This window comes from Artemia franciscana, chromosome 2 (genome assembly GCF_032884065.1).
Source record: "Artemia franciscana chromosome 2, ASM3288406v1, whole genome shotgun sequence".
NCBI lineage: Eukaryota > Metazoa > Arthropoda > Branchiopoda > Anostraca > Artemiidae > Artemia > Artemia franciscana.
The window spans coordinates 39,418,457-39,435,837 of NC_088864.1; the positions used below are offsets into that span (position 1 = coordinate 39,418,457).

The following is a 17,381-nucleotide window of genomic DNA, read 5'->3' on the forward strand; positions in this document are numbered from 1 at the left end:
AGATGCAAGAAAAAGATCTTGTAGAACCATTTACCCTTCCTTCCCCCAAAAATCCATGACAAGGTTCTGGGGGGAAGCAAAAGAATATTCTTCAGAATCCAGGGAGGGGAAATCCTTTGTTTTTTCATTTTTGATACAAAAATACAAAAAAAAACTCGCCCGTTTTCAATGATAATATCCCCTAAAAGATTTATTTTGATCTAAAGAGGGATGCAAGAAAAAGATCTCGTAGTAAAAATCTCCCCCCCCCCTGCAAGAAAAAGATCCCCTATGAACCATTTACCCCCTCCCCAACGATCAACATTAATAAAAAGAATCTTTATGGTATCAAAAAAGTATTCTTCATAATTCAGGGAGGGAAAATTCGTTGTCTTTTCATTTTTTTTTATATTAAAAATAAGAAAAATCAAGACCTTTTTCAATAACAATGCCCCGGAAAGAAGTATTTAATCTAAGGGAGGAATACAAGAAAAATATTTTATAGGAACCCCCCCCCCCCGCAGGTAAAAGATCTTGTGGGAATCTTGTACTCCTCCCCCAACAAAAACTAAAGAAAGGCATTGGGATGGAAGGAGAGGGAACAGTATTCTTCAGAATCAAGGGTGAGTAAACTCGTTTTTCATTTCAATTTTTTTTTTAATAAAAATACGAAAAAAGACCTTTTTCAGTGATAACGCCCGAAAATAATTTTTAATCTAAAGAGGGAATGCAATGAAAAGATCTTGCAGGAGAAACCCTTCCCCTCCCCACAATTATTTTATAAGAACCATGTACCCCTTCTCCCACCAAAGTTTATGATATGACCCTGTGGGGGGGGGGGCTAAAAAGTATTCTTAAGAATCCAGGGAGGGAAAATTCGCTGTCTTTTCATTTTTTTTTAACAAAAATACCGACAAACATCCTTTTCAATGCTAGTATCCTGAAAAGATTTGTTTTATCTAAAGGCGGATGCCATGAATATATCTTGTAGGAAAAATCCCTCCCTCCGCCCCGCAAGCCAAAATCATGTAGAACCTTTTTCTATGATAATACCCTGAAAATATTTTTCTTTTAATCTAAAGAGGGAATGCAAGAAAACATTTTGTAGTAAAAATATGCCCCACTCCCAAGCAAAATATCTTGTAGGAACCTTGTACCCACTCTCCCAAACACAAACTGAAGATAAGGTCCTGGACTAGGGGAGGGATCTAAAAGTATTCTTCAGAATACAGGGAGGAGGGGAATTCATTGTCTTTCAATTTTTTAGTATAAATGAAAAAAAAACAAGACACATTTGTACATTAGAGAGGGGGCTGGGTAAAGTGTGTCCGAACTGGTTTGAACATTAAAGGAGGGTGAGTGGGTAAAATATTGCAGGATTGCATGCAAACAATGATAGCTGTAATTATTCAGCATATTATTAAATATGGATTGTTTTCTTAATATGTTTCCTTATTTATAGGCCCTTTTCTAGGCTTATACCAAATTTGCAAGTAAAGCAATTATTATATTAGAAAAGAACATAAAAAAGGCATGGAAAAGTCAAACATCATTCGTAATATTAGTCACGGTAAAATTGTGACATATCCTAATTTAAATTATAAGTGGATTCCTACTTTATCTGAGATTTGAAACTTTCTGGCATCTTTTCTATATAATATTCTGTTCACACTCCCATCTTTAATAGCTACTGCCGCAGTACCAAGTATTTGTTGCATTTTCTACGTGTTTTTCTTTATTCGATTATTGAAGGTCGATCTTACTGAACCTGAATTTTATTATAGTGTCTGCTGTGTTAGTAACTGTTAGCCTGCTGTGTTAGCTTACCTTTTAGTTGTTTTTTTTTTTTTTGTTGATGCTCCGTTTCATTCCTTTCTTTTATGACAGGTTATCAAATGGAAAAACAGATCCCATTAATAAGAGTCGCTCCTTACCCGGCGTTCATTACCATGAACAGTTTGACAATTACCTATATTCATATACAGATAAAGATGTATCTTCCGAAGTCACGGGAAAACGTAGACTTAAATTGAAAAAATATATTTTCTTATATCAAACCATTTCAATTCAGATTCCGCTCAGTCCAGTTCTGACCAAATCCCTTTTATACTTGTATTCTTATTTCAAAGACTGATGCAAACCTTTTGGGGCGTCATTTCATTTAAGAAGTATTCAGAGACTTTGAATCATACAAAATGTAAATTATCCGTGTCGTAGTTTATCCTGAAGTCTGTCACCACGGTAATCATTTTTCATACGATATCTTTTGTTTTCGCAACGATTTTCCTTGAAGCCAAAAATTAAAACATCCGGTTAAAACATCGACAACCAAACTTCTTGAAGGAAAAAGAAGACGATGAGTTTATAAACGATAAAGCGTTGAAGGAACCTTAAGATTAATAGCTTACGAGCAATATCAAGGCGAAATTTAATAGTTCTCCAAGGTCTCCCTTTAATGTCAAGCCATGTAACTGTTTATCTTGAAAATGTCTAAAAGTCCCGTGTATATTTCTAAGAGCTATTAACCCGATATAGTCCAAAATTGTCTAGAAATATCGTTTGTCAATTAGTTTTCTCGGCTGGAAGTTTCCTGATGCGCAGCATCCCTTTCTCCAGGTAGAAATTTCTCCAGGTGCTCAGTGGTGATTTAGAAAGTCTAATATCAACACAATATGCCTTTAAAAGGCGAAAATTGTGCGTGGATACTCTTGGTTTAGATGAACAGAGCACGAGAGGGTATGTTCCCAGAGATTTACTTGTTTAGAAATACGATATTTTGAAAGCTTAACTACTTGAAAATTAAGAAGTTAGTTAAATCAAGTACTTTGAGAAAATAATCCTTTTCTGTGCTTATAATATACCATCACATAACATCCCCAGCCGTTTGTTCTAATTTTTGGGCACATGAAAAACTGTGCACCAATAAACATACACTTCACGTACATATATATACACAAGTGTACACCCACACACACGATATACACAATTTACATACACACACACACACACACACACACACACACACACACACATATATATATATATATATATATATATATATATATATATATATATATATATATATATATATATATACATATATACAATATATATATATATATATATATATATATATATATATATATATATATATATATATATATATATATATATATTACATGGGAGGGATTCCCATTGTCGCTTGTCTTCTAACCGCAGACAATTTGAGTCTTTTCTTGATGTCTTGGTGTTACCATAGGTTAGATACAACCATTATGAGAAAAATACAAATTGTATCTTAAAGTTGTGACCTACTTAGATCGTTTTTGTGTCCAGAAATATCAATATGCCAGTTTTAAAAAGAGAATACCCATGTAGCCAATTTTGAGGCCAGGCCCTGTCATTGCTACGCGACAGACTTTTTTTTTATTGGTTTTCATTGTCAGGTTATCTTGTAACCACAGGCAATGTGAGCCTCTCCTTCGTGTCTTAGTATCACCATAGGTTAGATACAACCATTATGGGAAAAACACAAATTCTATTTTAAAGTTGTGACCTACTTAGATCGTTTTTGTGTCCAGAAATATCAATATGCCAGTTTTAAGAAGAGAATAACTACGTAGCCAATTTCGAGGCCAGGCCCTGTCATTGCTACGCGACAGACTTTTTTTTAATTGGTTTTCATTGTCAGGTTATCTTGTAACCACAGGCAATGTGAGCCTCTCCTTCGTGTCTTACTATCACCATAGGTTAGATACAACCATTATGGGAAAAATACAAATTCTTCCTTAAAGTTGTGACCTTTTTAGATAGTTTTTAGTGGCCAGAAATGTCAATATGCCAGTTATTAGAAAAAAACTATGTAGCCTAGTCGATTTTGATACGGGCCCCCACACTTGGCAAGTGGTAAGCTTGCATATATCGGTTTTCGTTGTAAGTAACAACCTCCAAATGAGTTATATCTTATGAAATATGTACATGAAATACATATCACCGAACCTTTTTTTTTAAAATAAGGTATGGTAGGCATCTTTGATCTTATCAAAATCTCATCGTTGAATTTGTCAAAATCTCAAATTCAGTTATCATCGCTATCATTATCAATTTTGAAACGTTTTCATTCTCGCTGTCGATGATCTTCTAACTCTGTTTTTCTTTCTTCTTCATTTTGGATTTTTATTACTTCAGACCACTTGCCAACGGCCTTTGCTAAACTGCCCTTATTGGTCTAGTCTCAGATAATGGTACAGATTGTAGATTTGTTAATTGTTCAGATGATTGGACAAAAATTTCTTTTTCTTCCAACGGGTTATATCATTTATAACTCTTGTAACCTTTGATTTTTTGGGTCTTGTCTCATTTGACAATTGATTCGGCACTTGGAAAACTATAGGTTCTATGACTATCTTAGTTTTATGACTATATACCTTAATTTTTCTTCCCTAAGAATGGCGCATGGACGGATAATAGATAACCTTATCTATTAGCAAATGAACTAACATAATCCTGACTATCTGCCTTGGCTTTTTCTACAATTAACTGTGGGATTATGCCTACAACTATTCGATTTTAATTCAAAACTGAAATTAATTTGTTTTGTTCGTTTTGCCTCGGCTTATCTTTTGGGCATTATTATATTTTGGGCACCTTATCCATGTCAAAATCCCAAACCCAATCATCATCGCTGTCATTTCCAATTGTGACACGTTTTGATTCTCGTTTTCCAGGTTGTTGATATTCACCCATGTCTTCTACCCGTGTGTGTCTTTGCTCTTCATTTTCATTTTTGATTCCCTCAGATTCTTGTTGTCGCTTGTCTTCTAACCATGTGTGTCTTTGAACTTCATTTTCATTTTTGACTCGCTCTAATTCTTGTTTTCGCACATCTTCTAACCGCCCATGTCTTTGTTCTTCATTTTCATTTTTGACTGGCTCAGATACTCGGTGTTGCTTGTCTTCTAACCATGTGTGTCTTTGCTGTTCATTTTCGATTTCGACACGTTTTGATACTCGCTGTTGTATATCTTAAACCACGTTTGTCTTTCTTCTGCATTTTGGATTTTCATTACTTCAGAAAATTTAGCAATACCCTTTGCTTTGGATGCTCTAATTGGTCTTGTCTCATGTAATGGTCCAGGTTGTTGATTTTCTCCCGTTGTAAATTTAATATGTTCGGACCGTTCTCTCGGACCTATCATGTTTGATAAGTCAGGTTGTTCCAAGAATCATCATTTATAATAATTGCAAATTTTCGTTTTTTGGGCCTTCCTACTCACACTGTACAACTGGTTGTTTTCACAAATTGCGTTCAACGTAGCGAGTTGATTTTATCTAAAAAAAAAAAAACTAATTTTAAAATTTCGGCAATTTTTCATGTTTGAACTGAACTTAAAGTTTTTTTCATGTCTTAAAAAGACATTATTAAATCAAGTCCGAGTTCAAACAACGATTTCTTTTAAGTTTCAAACTTTTGGTTTTCTTTTGAAGTTCTTTTAATTGTTGTAATCCCTGGTCAAAATATTTCCCCGGGAAAAATTCCCTCGCGGAAATCTCTCCCGTGGATAATCTTCCACTAGCCAGAAAATTTCAACCCTGCTAAAAATTATCCCCTGGATACTCCCCCAGAACATCTCCACTTGTAAAATTGAATTGGCAAAGAGATAGTAAGACAAACAATATGAACTCTGGCAAATTCTCAATAACAAGATTTTCCCTGGAAAGGTCACCCCTGGAAACTTCCCTGGAAAGTTCCCTCCTCATAGAAGTTTCTCCCCTCGGAAAATCAATCCTACAAAACAGAAAGTTCTCCCCTCCGCGGACAATATCTTTATTCTTCCCAATAACAAATTCTATACTTAAGCTGCGGGCAACTTTTCACAACTTGCTGCCCATTCCCCACTGGCTCTGAGGGGCCATGCTATCCCCGAAGACATAGTTATTCCTGTTTTCAACTATGCTGAACAAAATGGCTATTTAAAAATTTTGGTCGGAAGACTTTGGGTAAAAAGAGGGCGTGGGAGTGTTAGTTCCCTTTTGATCTTTTTGGTTGCATGAAAGGGCACTAGAACTCTTAATTTCAGATATAATGAGTCATTTTTCCTTTTAATTTAGTTTGGGTAAAAGTAGGGCGTGGGAGGGAGGTTAGTTGCCTTTTGATCTTTTTGGTCAAATAAAAATGGCACTAGAACTTTTAATTTTACATGTAATGAGTCATTTCCCAATACCAGGGGTTCAATGGCAAATTTCAAGACTTACAGCCCTTTCCTCACGGGCTATGAGAGTTCATGTTATCCCCGAAGGCATAGTTATTGGGCTTTACAACTCTGCTGAACAAAATGGCTATTTCAAAATTTTGAATGGAAGATTTTGGGTAAAAGGAGGCCTTGGGAGGGAGGTTAGTTGCTTTTGATATTTTTGGCCACATAAGAAGGGGACTTAAACATTTTATTTCAGATATACCGAGCCCTTTCCCAATATTCAAGGAATTTTGGTTCAATATGATAACCCCTGGAAAAAAAACACACGCATCCGTGATGTTTCTTTAGGCAAAAAATATGAAGTTTCACTTTTTTAAGATGAGAGATTGAAACTTCTACAGTAAAGCTCTCTAACATCGTAAAATTGATGGTACAATTTTCATTATGATATCTTGACCTTTTGGGGTGTTTCCCCCTTTTCTTTGAACATCAGGCATATTTTCTCAGGCCCTTAGGCTTTGATGACTAACAATAAACTTCAAGAATCCTATAGATTCAGAATAAGTATAAAAAGCCAATTTTTATTACAAAATTTCTTTTTTTTAGAATTTTGATTACAATTGAGTCGAGTCTTTCCAAATGAAAATAAAAAGTAGAATTGCAACCGAAAAACGAATAGAAAATATCCTTAATATAACGAAGGCTACCGCCCCCTTGAATAATCTTCTCTTTATGCTCAAGTTTCACTAGTGTCCTACGAACACAGCCGGTTTGCTTGTTTATTATTTACCGATTTTCTCTCGAAGTATTTGGTTTGAAAATTTAGTTGTTCATCGCAAGTATTAATAATTAAGCCCTTCTTATCTCTAAGCATTGCAATACAAAATAGACTAAACTTTTATCACACTGCTCTCACGTTTGAACATCCGTCTTCGAAGTACAGAAGAAAAGGTCAAAATGTAGCGTAAAAGGACGAAGGTTGAGGCGACAGCAGCATCGATAATATAAAAGTGACATCGGTTCCTTTCAAGTTTCAGTGCTGCTCTTTACTTTCATTTGAGAATCACTAATTATTTCCCTTAATATCCTCCTTTTGCATTCGGTAATTTTGCAGATTACCGAAGATTGTCCTTTTTGGCCAACCGTCTAGGGCTACACGGAAAGCAGGTCGTCCTTGTCTGGGTTGGGAGGATGTCATAAATAAAGATTTAAAGGAAATGAGAACTTCCTGGGAGGGTGTAAAGAGGGAGGCTTTAAATAGATTAGGTTGGAGGAGGAGCGTGCGTGGCTGTGTTGGCCTCAGGCGGCTTGGTGCTGCAGTGAGTTATTATTAGTAGTAGTAGTAGTAGTTTTGCATATCATTCAGAGTAATCAGAATTAAGAATGAGGCTTCTGCCTTGCCTTTTTTTTTAATTCCAAGATCTTATTGCGAGTTTTCAAAATTACAAAATTAAAAATTCATGATAGGAACAGTATTTCCTCGGGAATTACTTTTCACTTGAGGAGTGAGGTTAGAGGTTGCGCTTTCCTCCCTCAATATCAACTTGAAGCATCTCTCATGCAGAGCTCGAAAGATTTGGTGAAAAATGCAATTTTTTAGACTGCTCCACCTCTTGAAGTGGATTCCTCTATACATCTCAGGGTATGTTGCTCCGTACTGTGCATAGCGTTAAAGAACATAAATGATCATAAATAAGTTTTTAATCTTCGTGCCTTGGTTTCTGAGCCTTTGATTCTGAAAATGACCTAGTAATGAATGGGCTAGTTTATAGACTTTAGGAAATACCCACAGCGTATATTTATCATTATTCGATTTATTAATGCATGGGAAAAACATAACTTTCAAATATATATCAATCTCTTATTCTATGCCATAACTTTCGCACTAAAATAAATCAGATCATGCAGTGGCAGTCTTACAGATGTTTCATGTTTAGAATTCCATGGTCTTTGGGAATTCGGAAATTACGAATACAGGATATACGATTGTTGACACTTACATTCCACAAAGACTAGAAAACTTTGGAGTTTGCAAACGGGAATAATTTGCTCTTAATCAAGAAATCGAGCAAATATAAGAGTCCTATATTCAAGCTCTGGGATTTTTTTTTTAGGGAAAGCAGTTAAAAAATAAATCTTAGAAACTTGTTGATTCAGACAAGGTTTTGTTTGCACACCTTAAAAAAGGTTACACTTTCTCTCGAGCTCATACTCATTTTCTGAAACTTGTTTTTCCAAAAATTTGGTTAGCCATTCCAAAGCTGAAAATGTTGGCTTTGCATGTTAGCTACCATCCTAAATTAGTTTTTGATTTTTTTTGTTTTTAATGCTGAAAAATAGCTACTTAAATGTTCATCCTTTTTGAATATAAAAAATATATCAGTTAAAAATCAAACTGAAAAATAAGATTCAGTTACAAGCACTTCTAATCGCTTGTGCGACAAGAAGAGCTATGGAATTTAAATATTTGTAAATCAGGTTTTGTAATTTTGTAGTATTTGTAACTTTTTTTTGTAACTTTTTATAACATATTTGTAATTATGGTACTTTTTTTAATTGGGTATTAACGTCTACAATTCTTACTGGCCAAAGTGGGTAATTTCTGAATTTTGCCAACGCCAAGTCCCCTTTCTTGAACTGGCTCATTTTAAACTACAGAACTGGCTAACTCAACTTAAGAAAAATAAGAAGTCAAGTATCAAATTTCAGACTTGCTAAAAATTTCTTCCGTACTCTTATATCCAAAGTTGCTATCCAGTAAACCACAAAATAGTCAATAAATAACAATGTGTTGTTTCAACTTAATTAATGACAATGTGTTATAACATTGTAATAAACAGCAAACCAGTTCAAATACGTTAGTTAAATATAGCCAGAAACTTGTTTTTCACATAGGTAAACTCTCCAAGTACGCAGAGATGTTCACTGAATGAATGCTACTGAAATCAAACAGTTCGTGGTAACGAACTGTAGTAAGGAGCGACCCGGCTCAATAGTAACCAAAACTCTAAAAAACGGAATTTTGATACCAATAGTTACATCACAAGATTCACATTTTAATGCTGATTTCAAATATATAAGCTTCATCAAGTTTAATCCTACCCATCAGAAGTTACAAACCTGAGAAAATTTGCCCTATTTTAGAAAATAGGAGGAAACACCCCCTAAAATCATAGAATCTTAACGAAAATCACACCATCAGATTCAGCGTATCAGAGAACCCTACTGTACAAGTTCTAAGCTCCTATCTACAAAAATGTGGAATTTTGCATTTTTTGCCAGAAGACAAATCACGGATGCGTGTTTATATGTTTTTTTTCCAAGGGTGATCGCATCGACCCAGTGGTCCTAGTATTTTGCGAGAAGGTTCATTCGAACGGGAATGAAAAGTTCTAGTGCCCTGTTTAAGTGACCAAAAAAAATTGGAGGGCACCTAGGCCCCCTCCCACGCTAATTTTTTCCCAAAGTCGTCGAATCAAAATTCTGAGATAGCCATTTTATTCAACATAGTCGAAAAACCTTATAACTATGTCTTTGGGGACTACTTATTCCCCCACAGTCCCTGTGGGAGGGGCTGCAAGTTACAAATTTTGACCAGTGTTTGCATATAGTAATGGTTTTTGGGGACTGTACAGACGTTTTCAGGAGGATTTTTTAGTTGGGAGGGGGGTTGAGAAGAGGGGGTTATGTGGGGGATACTTTCCATGGAGGAATTTGTCATGGGGGAAGAAGATTTCCATAAAGGGGGCGCAGCATTTTAAGTATTATTTAAAATAAAACAATGAAAAAATAAATATCCAAAAGTTTTTTCAACTGAAAGAAAGGAGTAGCATTAAAAATTAAAACGAACAGAAAATATTACGCATGCAAGGGGTTCACCTCCTCCTAATACCTCAGTCTTTACGCTAAAGCATTTTTAGTAATTTCAATTATTTATTCCACGGCCTTTGTGATTCAGGGGACAAAATTTAAGCTTTAGTGTAAAGAGTGAGGTATTGACGAGTGGGTGAGCCTTCTCATATACATAATAAAAACGTACGAAAATAGAAGTTTGTTACGTAAGCTAATTCGTAAGTTACATATATCTTTCACTAATGAAAACGTTCGTAAAAACCAAAAGTTCTAGTTGCCTTTTTAAGTACCCAAAAAATTGGAGGGCAATTGGGCCTCCTCCCCCTCCTTTTTTCTCAAAATCATTCGATCAAAACTATGGGAAAGCCATTTAGCCAAATAAATAAATATGCAAATTTCACTTTAATTATTCATCTGCGGAGAGCCGAAATCAAAACATGGATTAACTAAAAAACGTTCAGAAATTAAATTAAAAAAACAAGTTTTTTAACTGAAAGTAAGGAGCAACATTAAAACTTAAAACGAATAGAAATTACCCCGTATATGAAAGGGGCTGTTCCCTCTTCAACGCCCTGCTCTTTACGCTAAAGTTTTTACTGTTTTAAAAATTAGTTTTGAGAGAAAAAGTCAAACTTTAGTGCAAAGAGCAGGGCGTTGAAGAGGCAACAGCCCTTTTTTTGCCGTAGCAAAAAACGTGTTTTTTGCCGTAGCAAAACACAGCAACTTTGCAGTCTCCGGTATTCGTCGTCATTACCTCTAGGATTCGAATTGGCCAGAGGGGATAGCCCGCAAATTTGGCTAGGAATAAATCACCGATTTTAATGTTCGCAGGATTCATGCCTAGTAAATGAAAGATTATAAAGTGAAAGAAACTTATCTTTCCGTGAGGGCCGAGTCTCACTAATGTATCCAAGTGAACAATCAGTCCAAACTGTTCGAGGTCGGCCAAACTGCTAATCCTTCTCTACAGTAAAAAGTGTTATTAAAGCGCAGGCAAATTATATCCAATTTTCTCTACACACCACACTTGGCTATCGTATCTAATTTTCTCAATTCAAAACGCCAAAAATCTGATTGTGTGATAAATTCAAGTAAAAGGTTTTTACTGTTTTAAGAGGTAGAGTTAAGAGAAAGAGTCAAACTCTTTCTCAAAGGTTTTTAGTGTTTTAAGAGGTAGAGTTAAGAGAAAGAGTCAATTAGCGTAAAGAGCGGGGCGTTGAAGATGAAAAGCCCCTTTCATATACGGAGTAATTTCATATAAGGAAGTATTCGCATATTGCCTGTTCGTCAGTTGTACCCCCTAATCATGCCCTGAAAGCTTCCACTTAATATTCTTAAGCCATTCATAAAATTAAAAATCTTTATTTCGATCTGAATGTTTCTATTTCTCATAATATCAGAAAAAAACGTTATAACCTAGATTACCGAAAAAAAATGAATTTAATTCAAAGGAGATGCCTGCAGTATACTGATATACTGCAGTATTGAACTAGCTCTCAAAGGGATTACACCTGTTTGAACTTTTGAATTGTTTGAACTTGATTCCTTAGCCATGAATTAATTCAGTGACTACAGAAATTGTGCAATCTGATACTTGAATTTATCACACAATCAGATTTTTGGCGTTTTCAATTGAGAAAATTTACATACGATAGCCAAGTGTGGTGTGTTGAGAAAATTGGATATAATTTGCCTGCGTGTTAATTACACTTTTTAGTGTAGAGAAAGATTAGCAGTTGGGCTGACCTTGCACAGTTTGGACTGATTGTTCACTTGGATACATTAGTGAGGCTCGGCCCTCATGGAAAGATAAGTTTCTTTCACTTTATAATCTTTCATTTACTAGGCATGAATCCTGCGAACATTAAATCGGTGATTTATTCATAACGAAATTTGTGGGCTATCCCTTCTGGCCAATTCGAATCCTAGAGATAATGACGACGAATACTGGAGACTGCAAATTTGCTGTTTTTTGCTACGGCAAAAAACACGTTTTTTGCTACGGCAAAAAAGGGGCTGTTCCCTCTTCAACGCCCTGCTCTTTGCGCTAAAGTTTGACTCTTTCTCTCAACTCTAATTTTTAAAACAGTAAAAACTTTAGCATAAAGAGCAGGGCGTTGAAGAGGGAACAGCCCCTTTCATATACGGGGTAATTTCTGTTCGTTTTAAGTTTTAATGTTGCTCCTTACTTTCAGTTAAAAAACTGGTTTTTTATTATTTATAGAATAAAAGAGCTATGGAATTTAGATATTTGTAAATCAGGTAGGCCTAACACGAAACTTAAAGTGCATCATAGACAATCTCAGCACCAACAATGCAATAATGGGGTTTGTGTTTTTTTTTACAAGGTAAGTGAATTAATTTCAGGGCTTAAGTCATTAAAGAGAAAGAGGTAACTAGAGGTTTGCTACTGCCCCCTTGAGGAAGAGTAAATCTACAAAAATAACATAAAGTTCCACTATTAGGAAATTGGATGATTTTTTGTACTTTTCTTTTAGCAAAATATACCCTCCCCCTGAAATAGCCTGAACCACCTTTTACATTATTATGATTTTTTTTTGCAATCAGGCCCGTTTGTATAATTTTTTGGAGGGAAGGAGTCACTTTCTCAGTATTGTAAATCATGTGTGGTTTCAATAGGCAGTTATAAATCAATAGTTAAATTAATCGGTTAGATTAGAAAAAAAAACGAAAAATAACTCGAACATAAAGAAAAGCACTCAATCCATATTTGGGTGTGAAGACTCTCCCCAGAAATGGCCAAGAATGGTTACAACCCCGACTCTGAGGCGTGAACTCACCTTCATCTTCAGAAAAAAAATATTACCAACTTGCTCCTTGTCCCCAGGAAAGGCATTGGAATACCCTATAAATCTTAACATGTCTTTCAAACGAAAGTAAAGAGTGAAATAAAAATTTTAAACGTTTAAAAACTATTCCGAGTAATGAGGGGGCTGCTCCAAGCCACTCCAAAGTTTTAATTATTTCCCAAACAATTCAGGAACGAATACTCAAACACAAGAACAATGAACTAGGGTAAAAAGTATGTTTTGCCATGTAAAAGAATGGAAGGACTTGTTGATGCACAATTGCTTTAACAATTGAAATTTGCAGTTCGATGTATTTTGAAAAGTGACGGGTAAATAAGACGCTGGCTGTATTTTTTGCACTCGAAAATACTTTTAGTAAAGCAATATGTAAAACTTACAAGTAATGAGTGGAGGGCTGAAGTGAGAGGGCTAGCCTCTTTTACATCACCTTAAACCAGGCAAAGCCACAGTAAAAAAGAGGAATCATTTTTTGACGGTTGGTCATGCTGCTGATGAGAACTGATTTTGTTTTCAACGGATTTTTTTTCAGATTTTATAGTCATCACTAGGAAATCATTGAAGAATTATGATATCCTTCCCTTTGTTCCAAGATTCCTCCCTTTTTATGAATCTTTTAGAAATGAAAGTTTCAAACTTTCGTCTCCATCTGTAAGCAGATGGATTGATAATTCGTTAGACTTGTTTTTCAATGCCGATAGGCCAAGGTCAAAAACATGTTGTGTATTTCTTGCACAAAATCTTTGCCAGATAATCTTACCAGAAATTGCCAGGATGTATTACCAGTAAATCTTATAGGAAATATTCACAGAAAATCATAATGGAATCTGGACAACTTTTCAAATCAATAAAGAAAAAGAACTAGAAAATTGCCTTATGTTTGATCGCAATGGTGCGGTAGTATATTTTTATCACTTACACTTTATAGCTAACTCTGCAAACAGCCAAACATATAAATTGGTCAAAACATATAATGTAAGTAAAATGTAATAATACTCAGTATTAAAGTAAATGAAACTGTAGCAGAATCCACAGACACATATGCTCCAGAAGTTCCTTAGACATTAGTTTCGCACGTGGCACCAGAGGCACCCAGTATATCAATAGTCACAAGTTAGTCTGCTAGTTGCTCCTCAGTGTCTTCCTAAGCCTTCCTCTTTGACAAGAGCTCAGTGGATGCCAGTGAAGGACAACATTAGGAGACATCCTAAGTGTCCCCATTTTCGTTCTCCGATAATGCTGGTTACAAGCGGTTGTCTATGGCATCTCATATTGAACCGTTTGTTATTATCTAACTATCCTACAATAGACATTCATCATCCTTTGGAAGTTAAGAGAGACAAAGTTTTTTGTAGGGCCAGTAGACAGTTTTGAATCCTGATTGTTTTTTTTTTATCAAAGAGTGCAAACAATTTTCTGAAAAAGCTTTAACACTGAAAACTATATTCAAAGGTTTATTTCATTATCTGTTTTTTTTTTCTGAAGGTCCGGTACTCTCTTCTGCAACAAATTATTGTATGCTTTAACTCGATATCGATACTTAAAAAAAGAAAATCCAAAAATGGTCCTTGTCCTCTTGCTCATTCAACCATAAGTTTATATAACCAATAGTTTCAATAAATATTCCACTGTATCAACCGACAAAACGCTATAACTCTATTCTAAATTGCAAACTACTTTTACACCGCTATTCAACTGTCTCGATTTGACCTATGGTGTAACTATGAATCAACGGATCCCTTATTAATGTTCTTTAGACATGACACAATGAAGGAATAAGTAACGAGCTGTAAATACCGTTTTTCATCGATTGCTTTTCGTTGCACCCCTTACTCTCTCTTTAAACAAATATGTAAAAAAAATACCTCTTGACCTAACCTCCAGTCACGTACTAAGGAAAAAAAACAAAGCTCTTAAGGAACGCTTTTGATAAAGCATGATGATTTAAATTAAAGAAGCTTGTTCAGCTGCGTTGAGTGTCATGATTTCTTCTGTAGCAGCTTTTAGAGATGAAGTCTGGAAGCTCGGAAGAAATAGCTTCTTTTGGTAACACCTGAAGACTTCGATATTCAAGTGAGAGTTTGTTGTTAAGCATCATTAGTTTATAATAAACAAATAAGACATTGCCTGGTTCCTTTGTGCATCATCATTTCTTCTTGCAATTTAGCAAGTATAAGACGTTGGGGATAGGAAGACAAAACTTGAATATTAAGCTATGACTTCTGGAAATCTGAGTGGCAAAATAATAGTGGATAGCAACATTGCTCAAAAATACAATACGAACATTTTATGCTGTTAATAATAATGTGAAGAAAAATAAAATAGCTCGTAATCGATCAATTATTAAGATATTTTCTGTCAATTTTCTAAATTAAAAAAAATGAACAAAAGTTGAAGAACGACAATTAAAAGTACTGAAATATGCCAAAACATCATTAAGTATGAACTTTGATCACAACAAACTTTATGTTTCATTTTGACAGACCATGGGACACGAAGATAAAGCTCCCAAGAGAGAGGGTAGAGAATATAATCGCTACTGGAAAACGCTCTAACCATCCTTTTAGACGAAGCAGTTGGCCTTGGTCAACTGCTAATTGCAGTTGACAATTAAACGGTAATTAAGAGGCAACTTTTAACGACCACCTTGTCTCGTCTATCATAAACGTGTTTAATGTGTGCATCCCTGCTAATCAGAGTTGATCGGGTGGTTTTACTAGAGCTTGGACTAAAAGCTGTCACCTACATTTCTAGAAAAAGTGGAATGAGATATTAGCTCCCCGCTTTAAGTGTGGGGTATTTAGATATTCAATCTCAATAAAACATTATATCACAGTTTTTCTCTAAATTTCCTGCCCTTAGGTAATGGCTACAACCTCCTGTGGCTACAACCACTTTAGAGTAAGGCTTCGTCGACAATGTTTTAAAGTCACTTTTTCAGAGAGGATTATCAGTCTTGGAACATTGACATAAGATATATTCGACTTAAGTGTAAACGTAGCCTCAAAATATTTGGAGGTTATAGCGTCCCTCAAATTTAAGAAGGTTCTGGATTAGGTTTGTGGTTATAAGAAATATAGCTATCAACATTATTGAATTCTATGCTTATTTTGTATATGTAAAATTCATTAATTTCAAATATACTGATCAAAAGTTAATATTGCAAGAACATTTGAGTAATTTAGTAATCGGGGCTAAACACCCCCAAAAAGAACAGGACCTTAATGAAAGTTAAGCGATGAAACATGAGATATCTGAGAATCCCAAAGCTACTATCTACACAAAGGAAGAATTTAGTATTTTTCTCAAGAAGAATGATCAAGGGCGCATTGTTTTTTTGTTGTTTTTATTTTTTTATTTTGAGGAACCTCCCTTCATTTGAAAGAAAGTATTTTTAGGAAGCCTTCAGTGTGGGTGCTGAGGATCACATTAATAGCCCCCCTATTACTTACCTCGGAACAAATAAATCCTAACGGGAAACACGGTAATCGCTGAAGGTGTAATTTTCATTTATTTTTTTTTAATGCCGTAATTCAAAGACTTAAATGCAAAGTAACAACAAGAAAGTATCTAACTCGCATAAATGCACTCTACCTGGTGGCGCTAGCCCATATTGTCAAGGACTGAAGGCTTTAGCAAGCACAAGCAGTCTACAAAAGCCTCCTAAAGAAAGTGACCTAAAACAGCTCTTCATTCTAGCATGATTTCTTAAACAAAAATTAAAAAAACAACAAAAAACAAAAAAACAATAGAACCTACAATTTCAGTTTTTATCAACTGTCTCCCTCGATTTTTTTTTAACGACCCCGCTCCTTGTACAAAAATATGCCATTCAGGAGTGAAATTACAAATTTATAAGGAAATAAAAGGAAATAGAAATATTAAGGGCATATCCAGGATTTTTGTTCGGGGGAGGGAGTTTACAAAAAAAAACGTATAATTTTTTATATGCGTTTCGTTACGTTTTTACGAGTCGGAAAAAAAATTTTGTGGTTGTTCAAACCCATAATCCTCCACCTCTGGATATGCTTGAGAAACATCCTTATAAGGAAAAAAATTAATTAAGTTTAGTAATATTGTGCTTGTATTGGTGGATTAGTAGAGACCATAATACAAAATACCCACGGGACTTAATCAGTCCCATAAGCAAATATTCGTTTAGGAAGGTAAAACGGATTTGTTTTTGGAGGGAGCTGTCATAAAAACATCATTAAATACAATAATTACATGAGAATTATATGGTATTTATGAATATCTGTAGAGATATCTTGAAGTATTTATGAAAATCATGACTGTTTGGTATCAGACGCTGCATTACGTGTCCCTCTTCTATATGCATGTCCGTGGCAGTCATGAATGACATCTTATTGACTGGATGAGAATCGTAGCGTTTGTTATGACAACGAAAAGGAAGCAGTCTGGGAAAGTAACTTTATGGTCTGTACAAGCTTATAATAACACATTTTTGATATTTATTGGCAAATGTGAACTTCATATAGTCTTTTCTTGGATTCATGTCTACATT

General features: G+C 35.0%; 1 protein-coding gene across 3 annotated transcripts in view; it reads left to right on the forward strand.

Moving 5' to 3' along the window:
- Positions 1 to 2,617: 2,617 nt before the first annotated feature.
- The window catches only part of LOC136041442 (uncharacterized), an 89,950-nt gene continuing 75,186 nt past the window's right edge, over positions 2,618 to 17,381 (forward strand). For all 3 annotated transcript variants that reach the window (XM_065726111.1, XM_065726136.1, XM_065726128.1), the window contains exon 1: positions 2,618 to 2,715. The gene's annotated coding sequence lies outside the window, so the exon portion shown is untranslated. The remainder of the gene's footprint in view (positions 2,716 to 17,381) is intronic.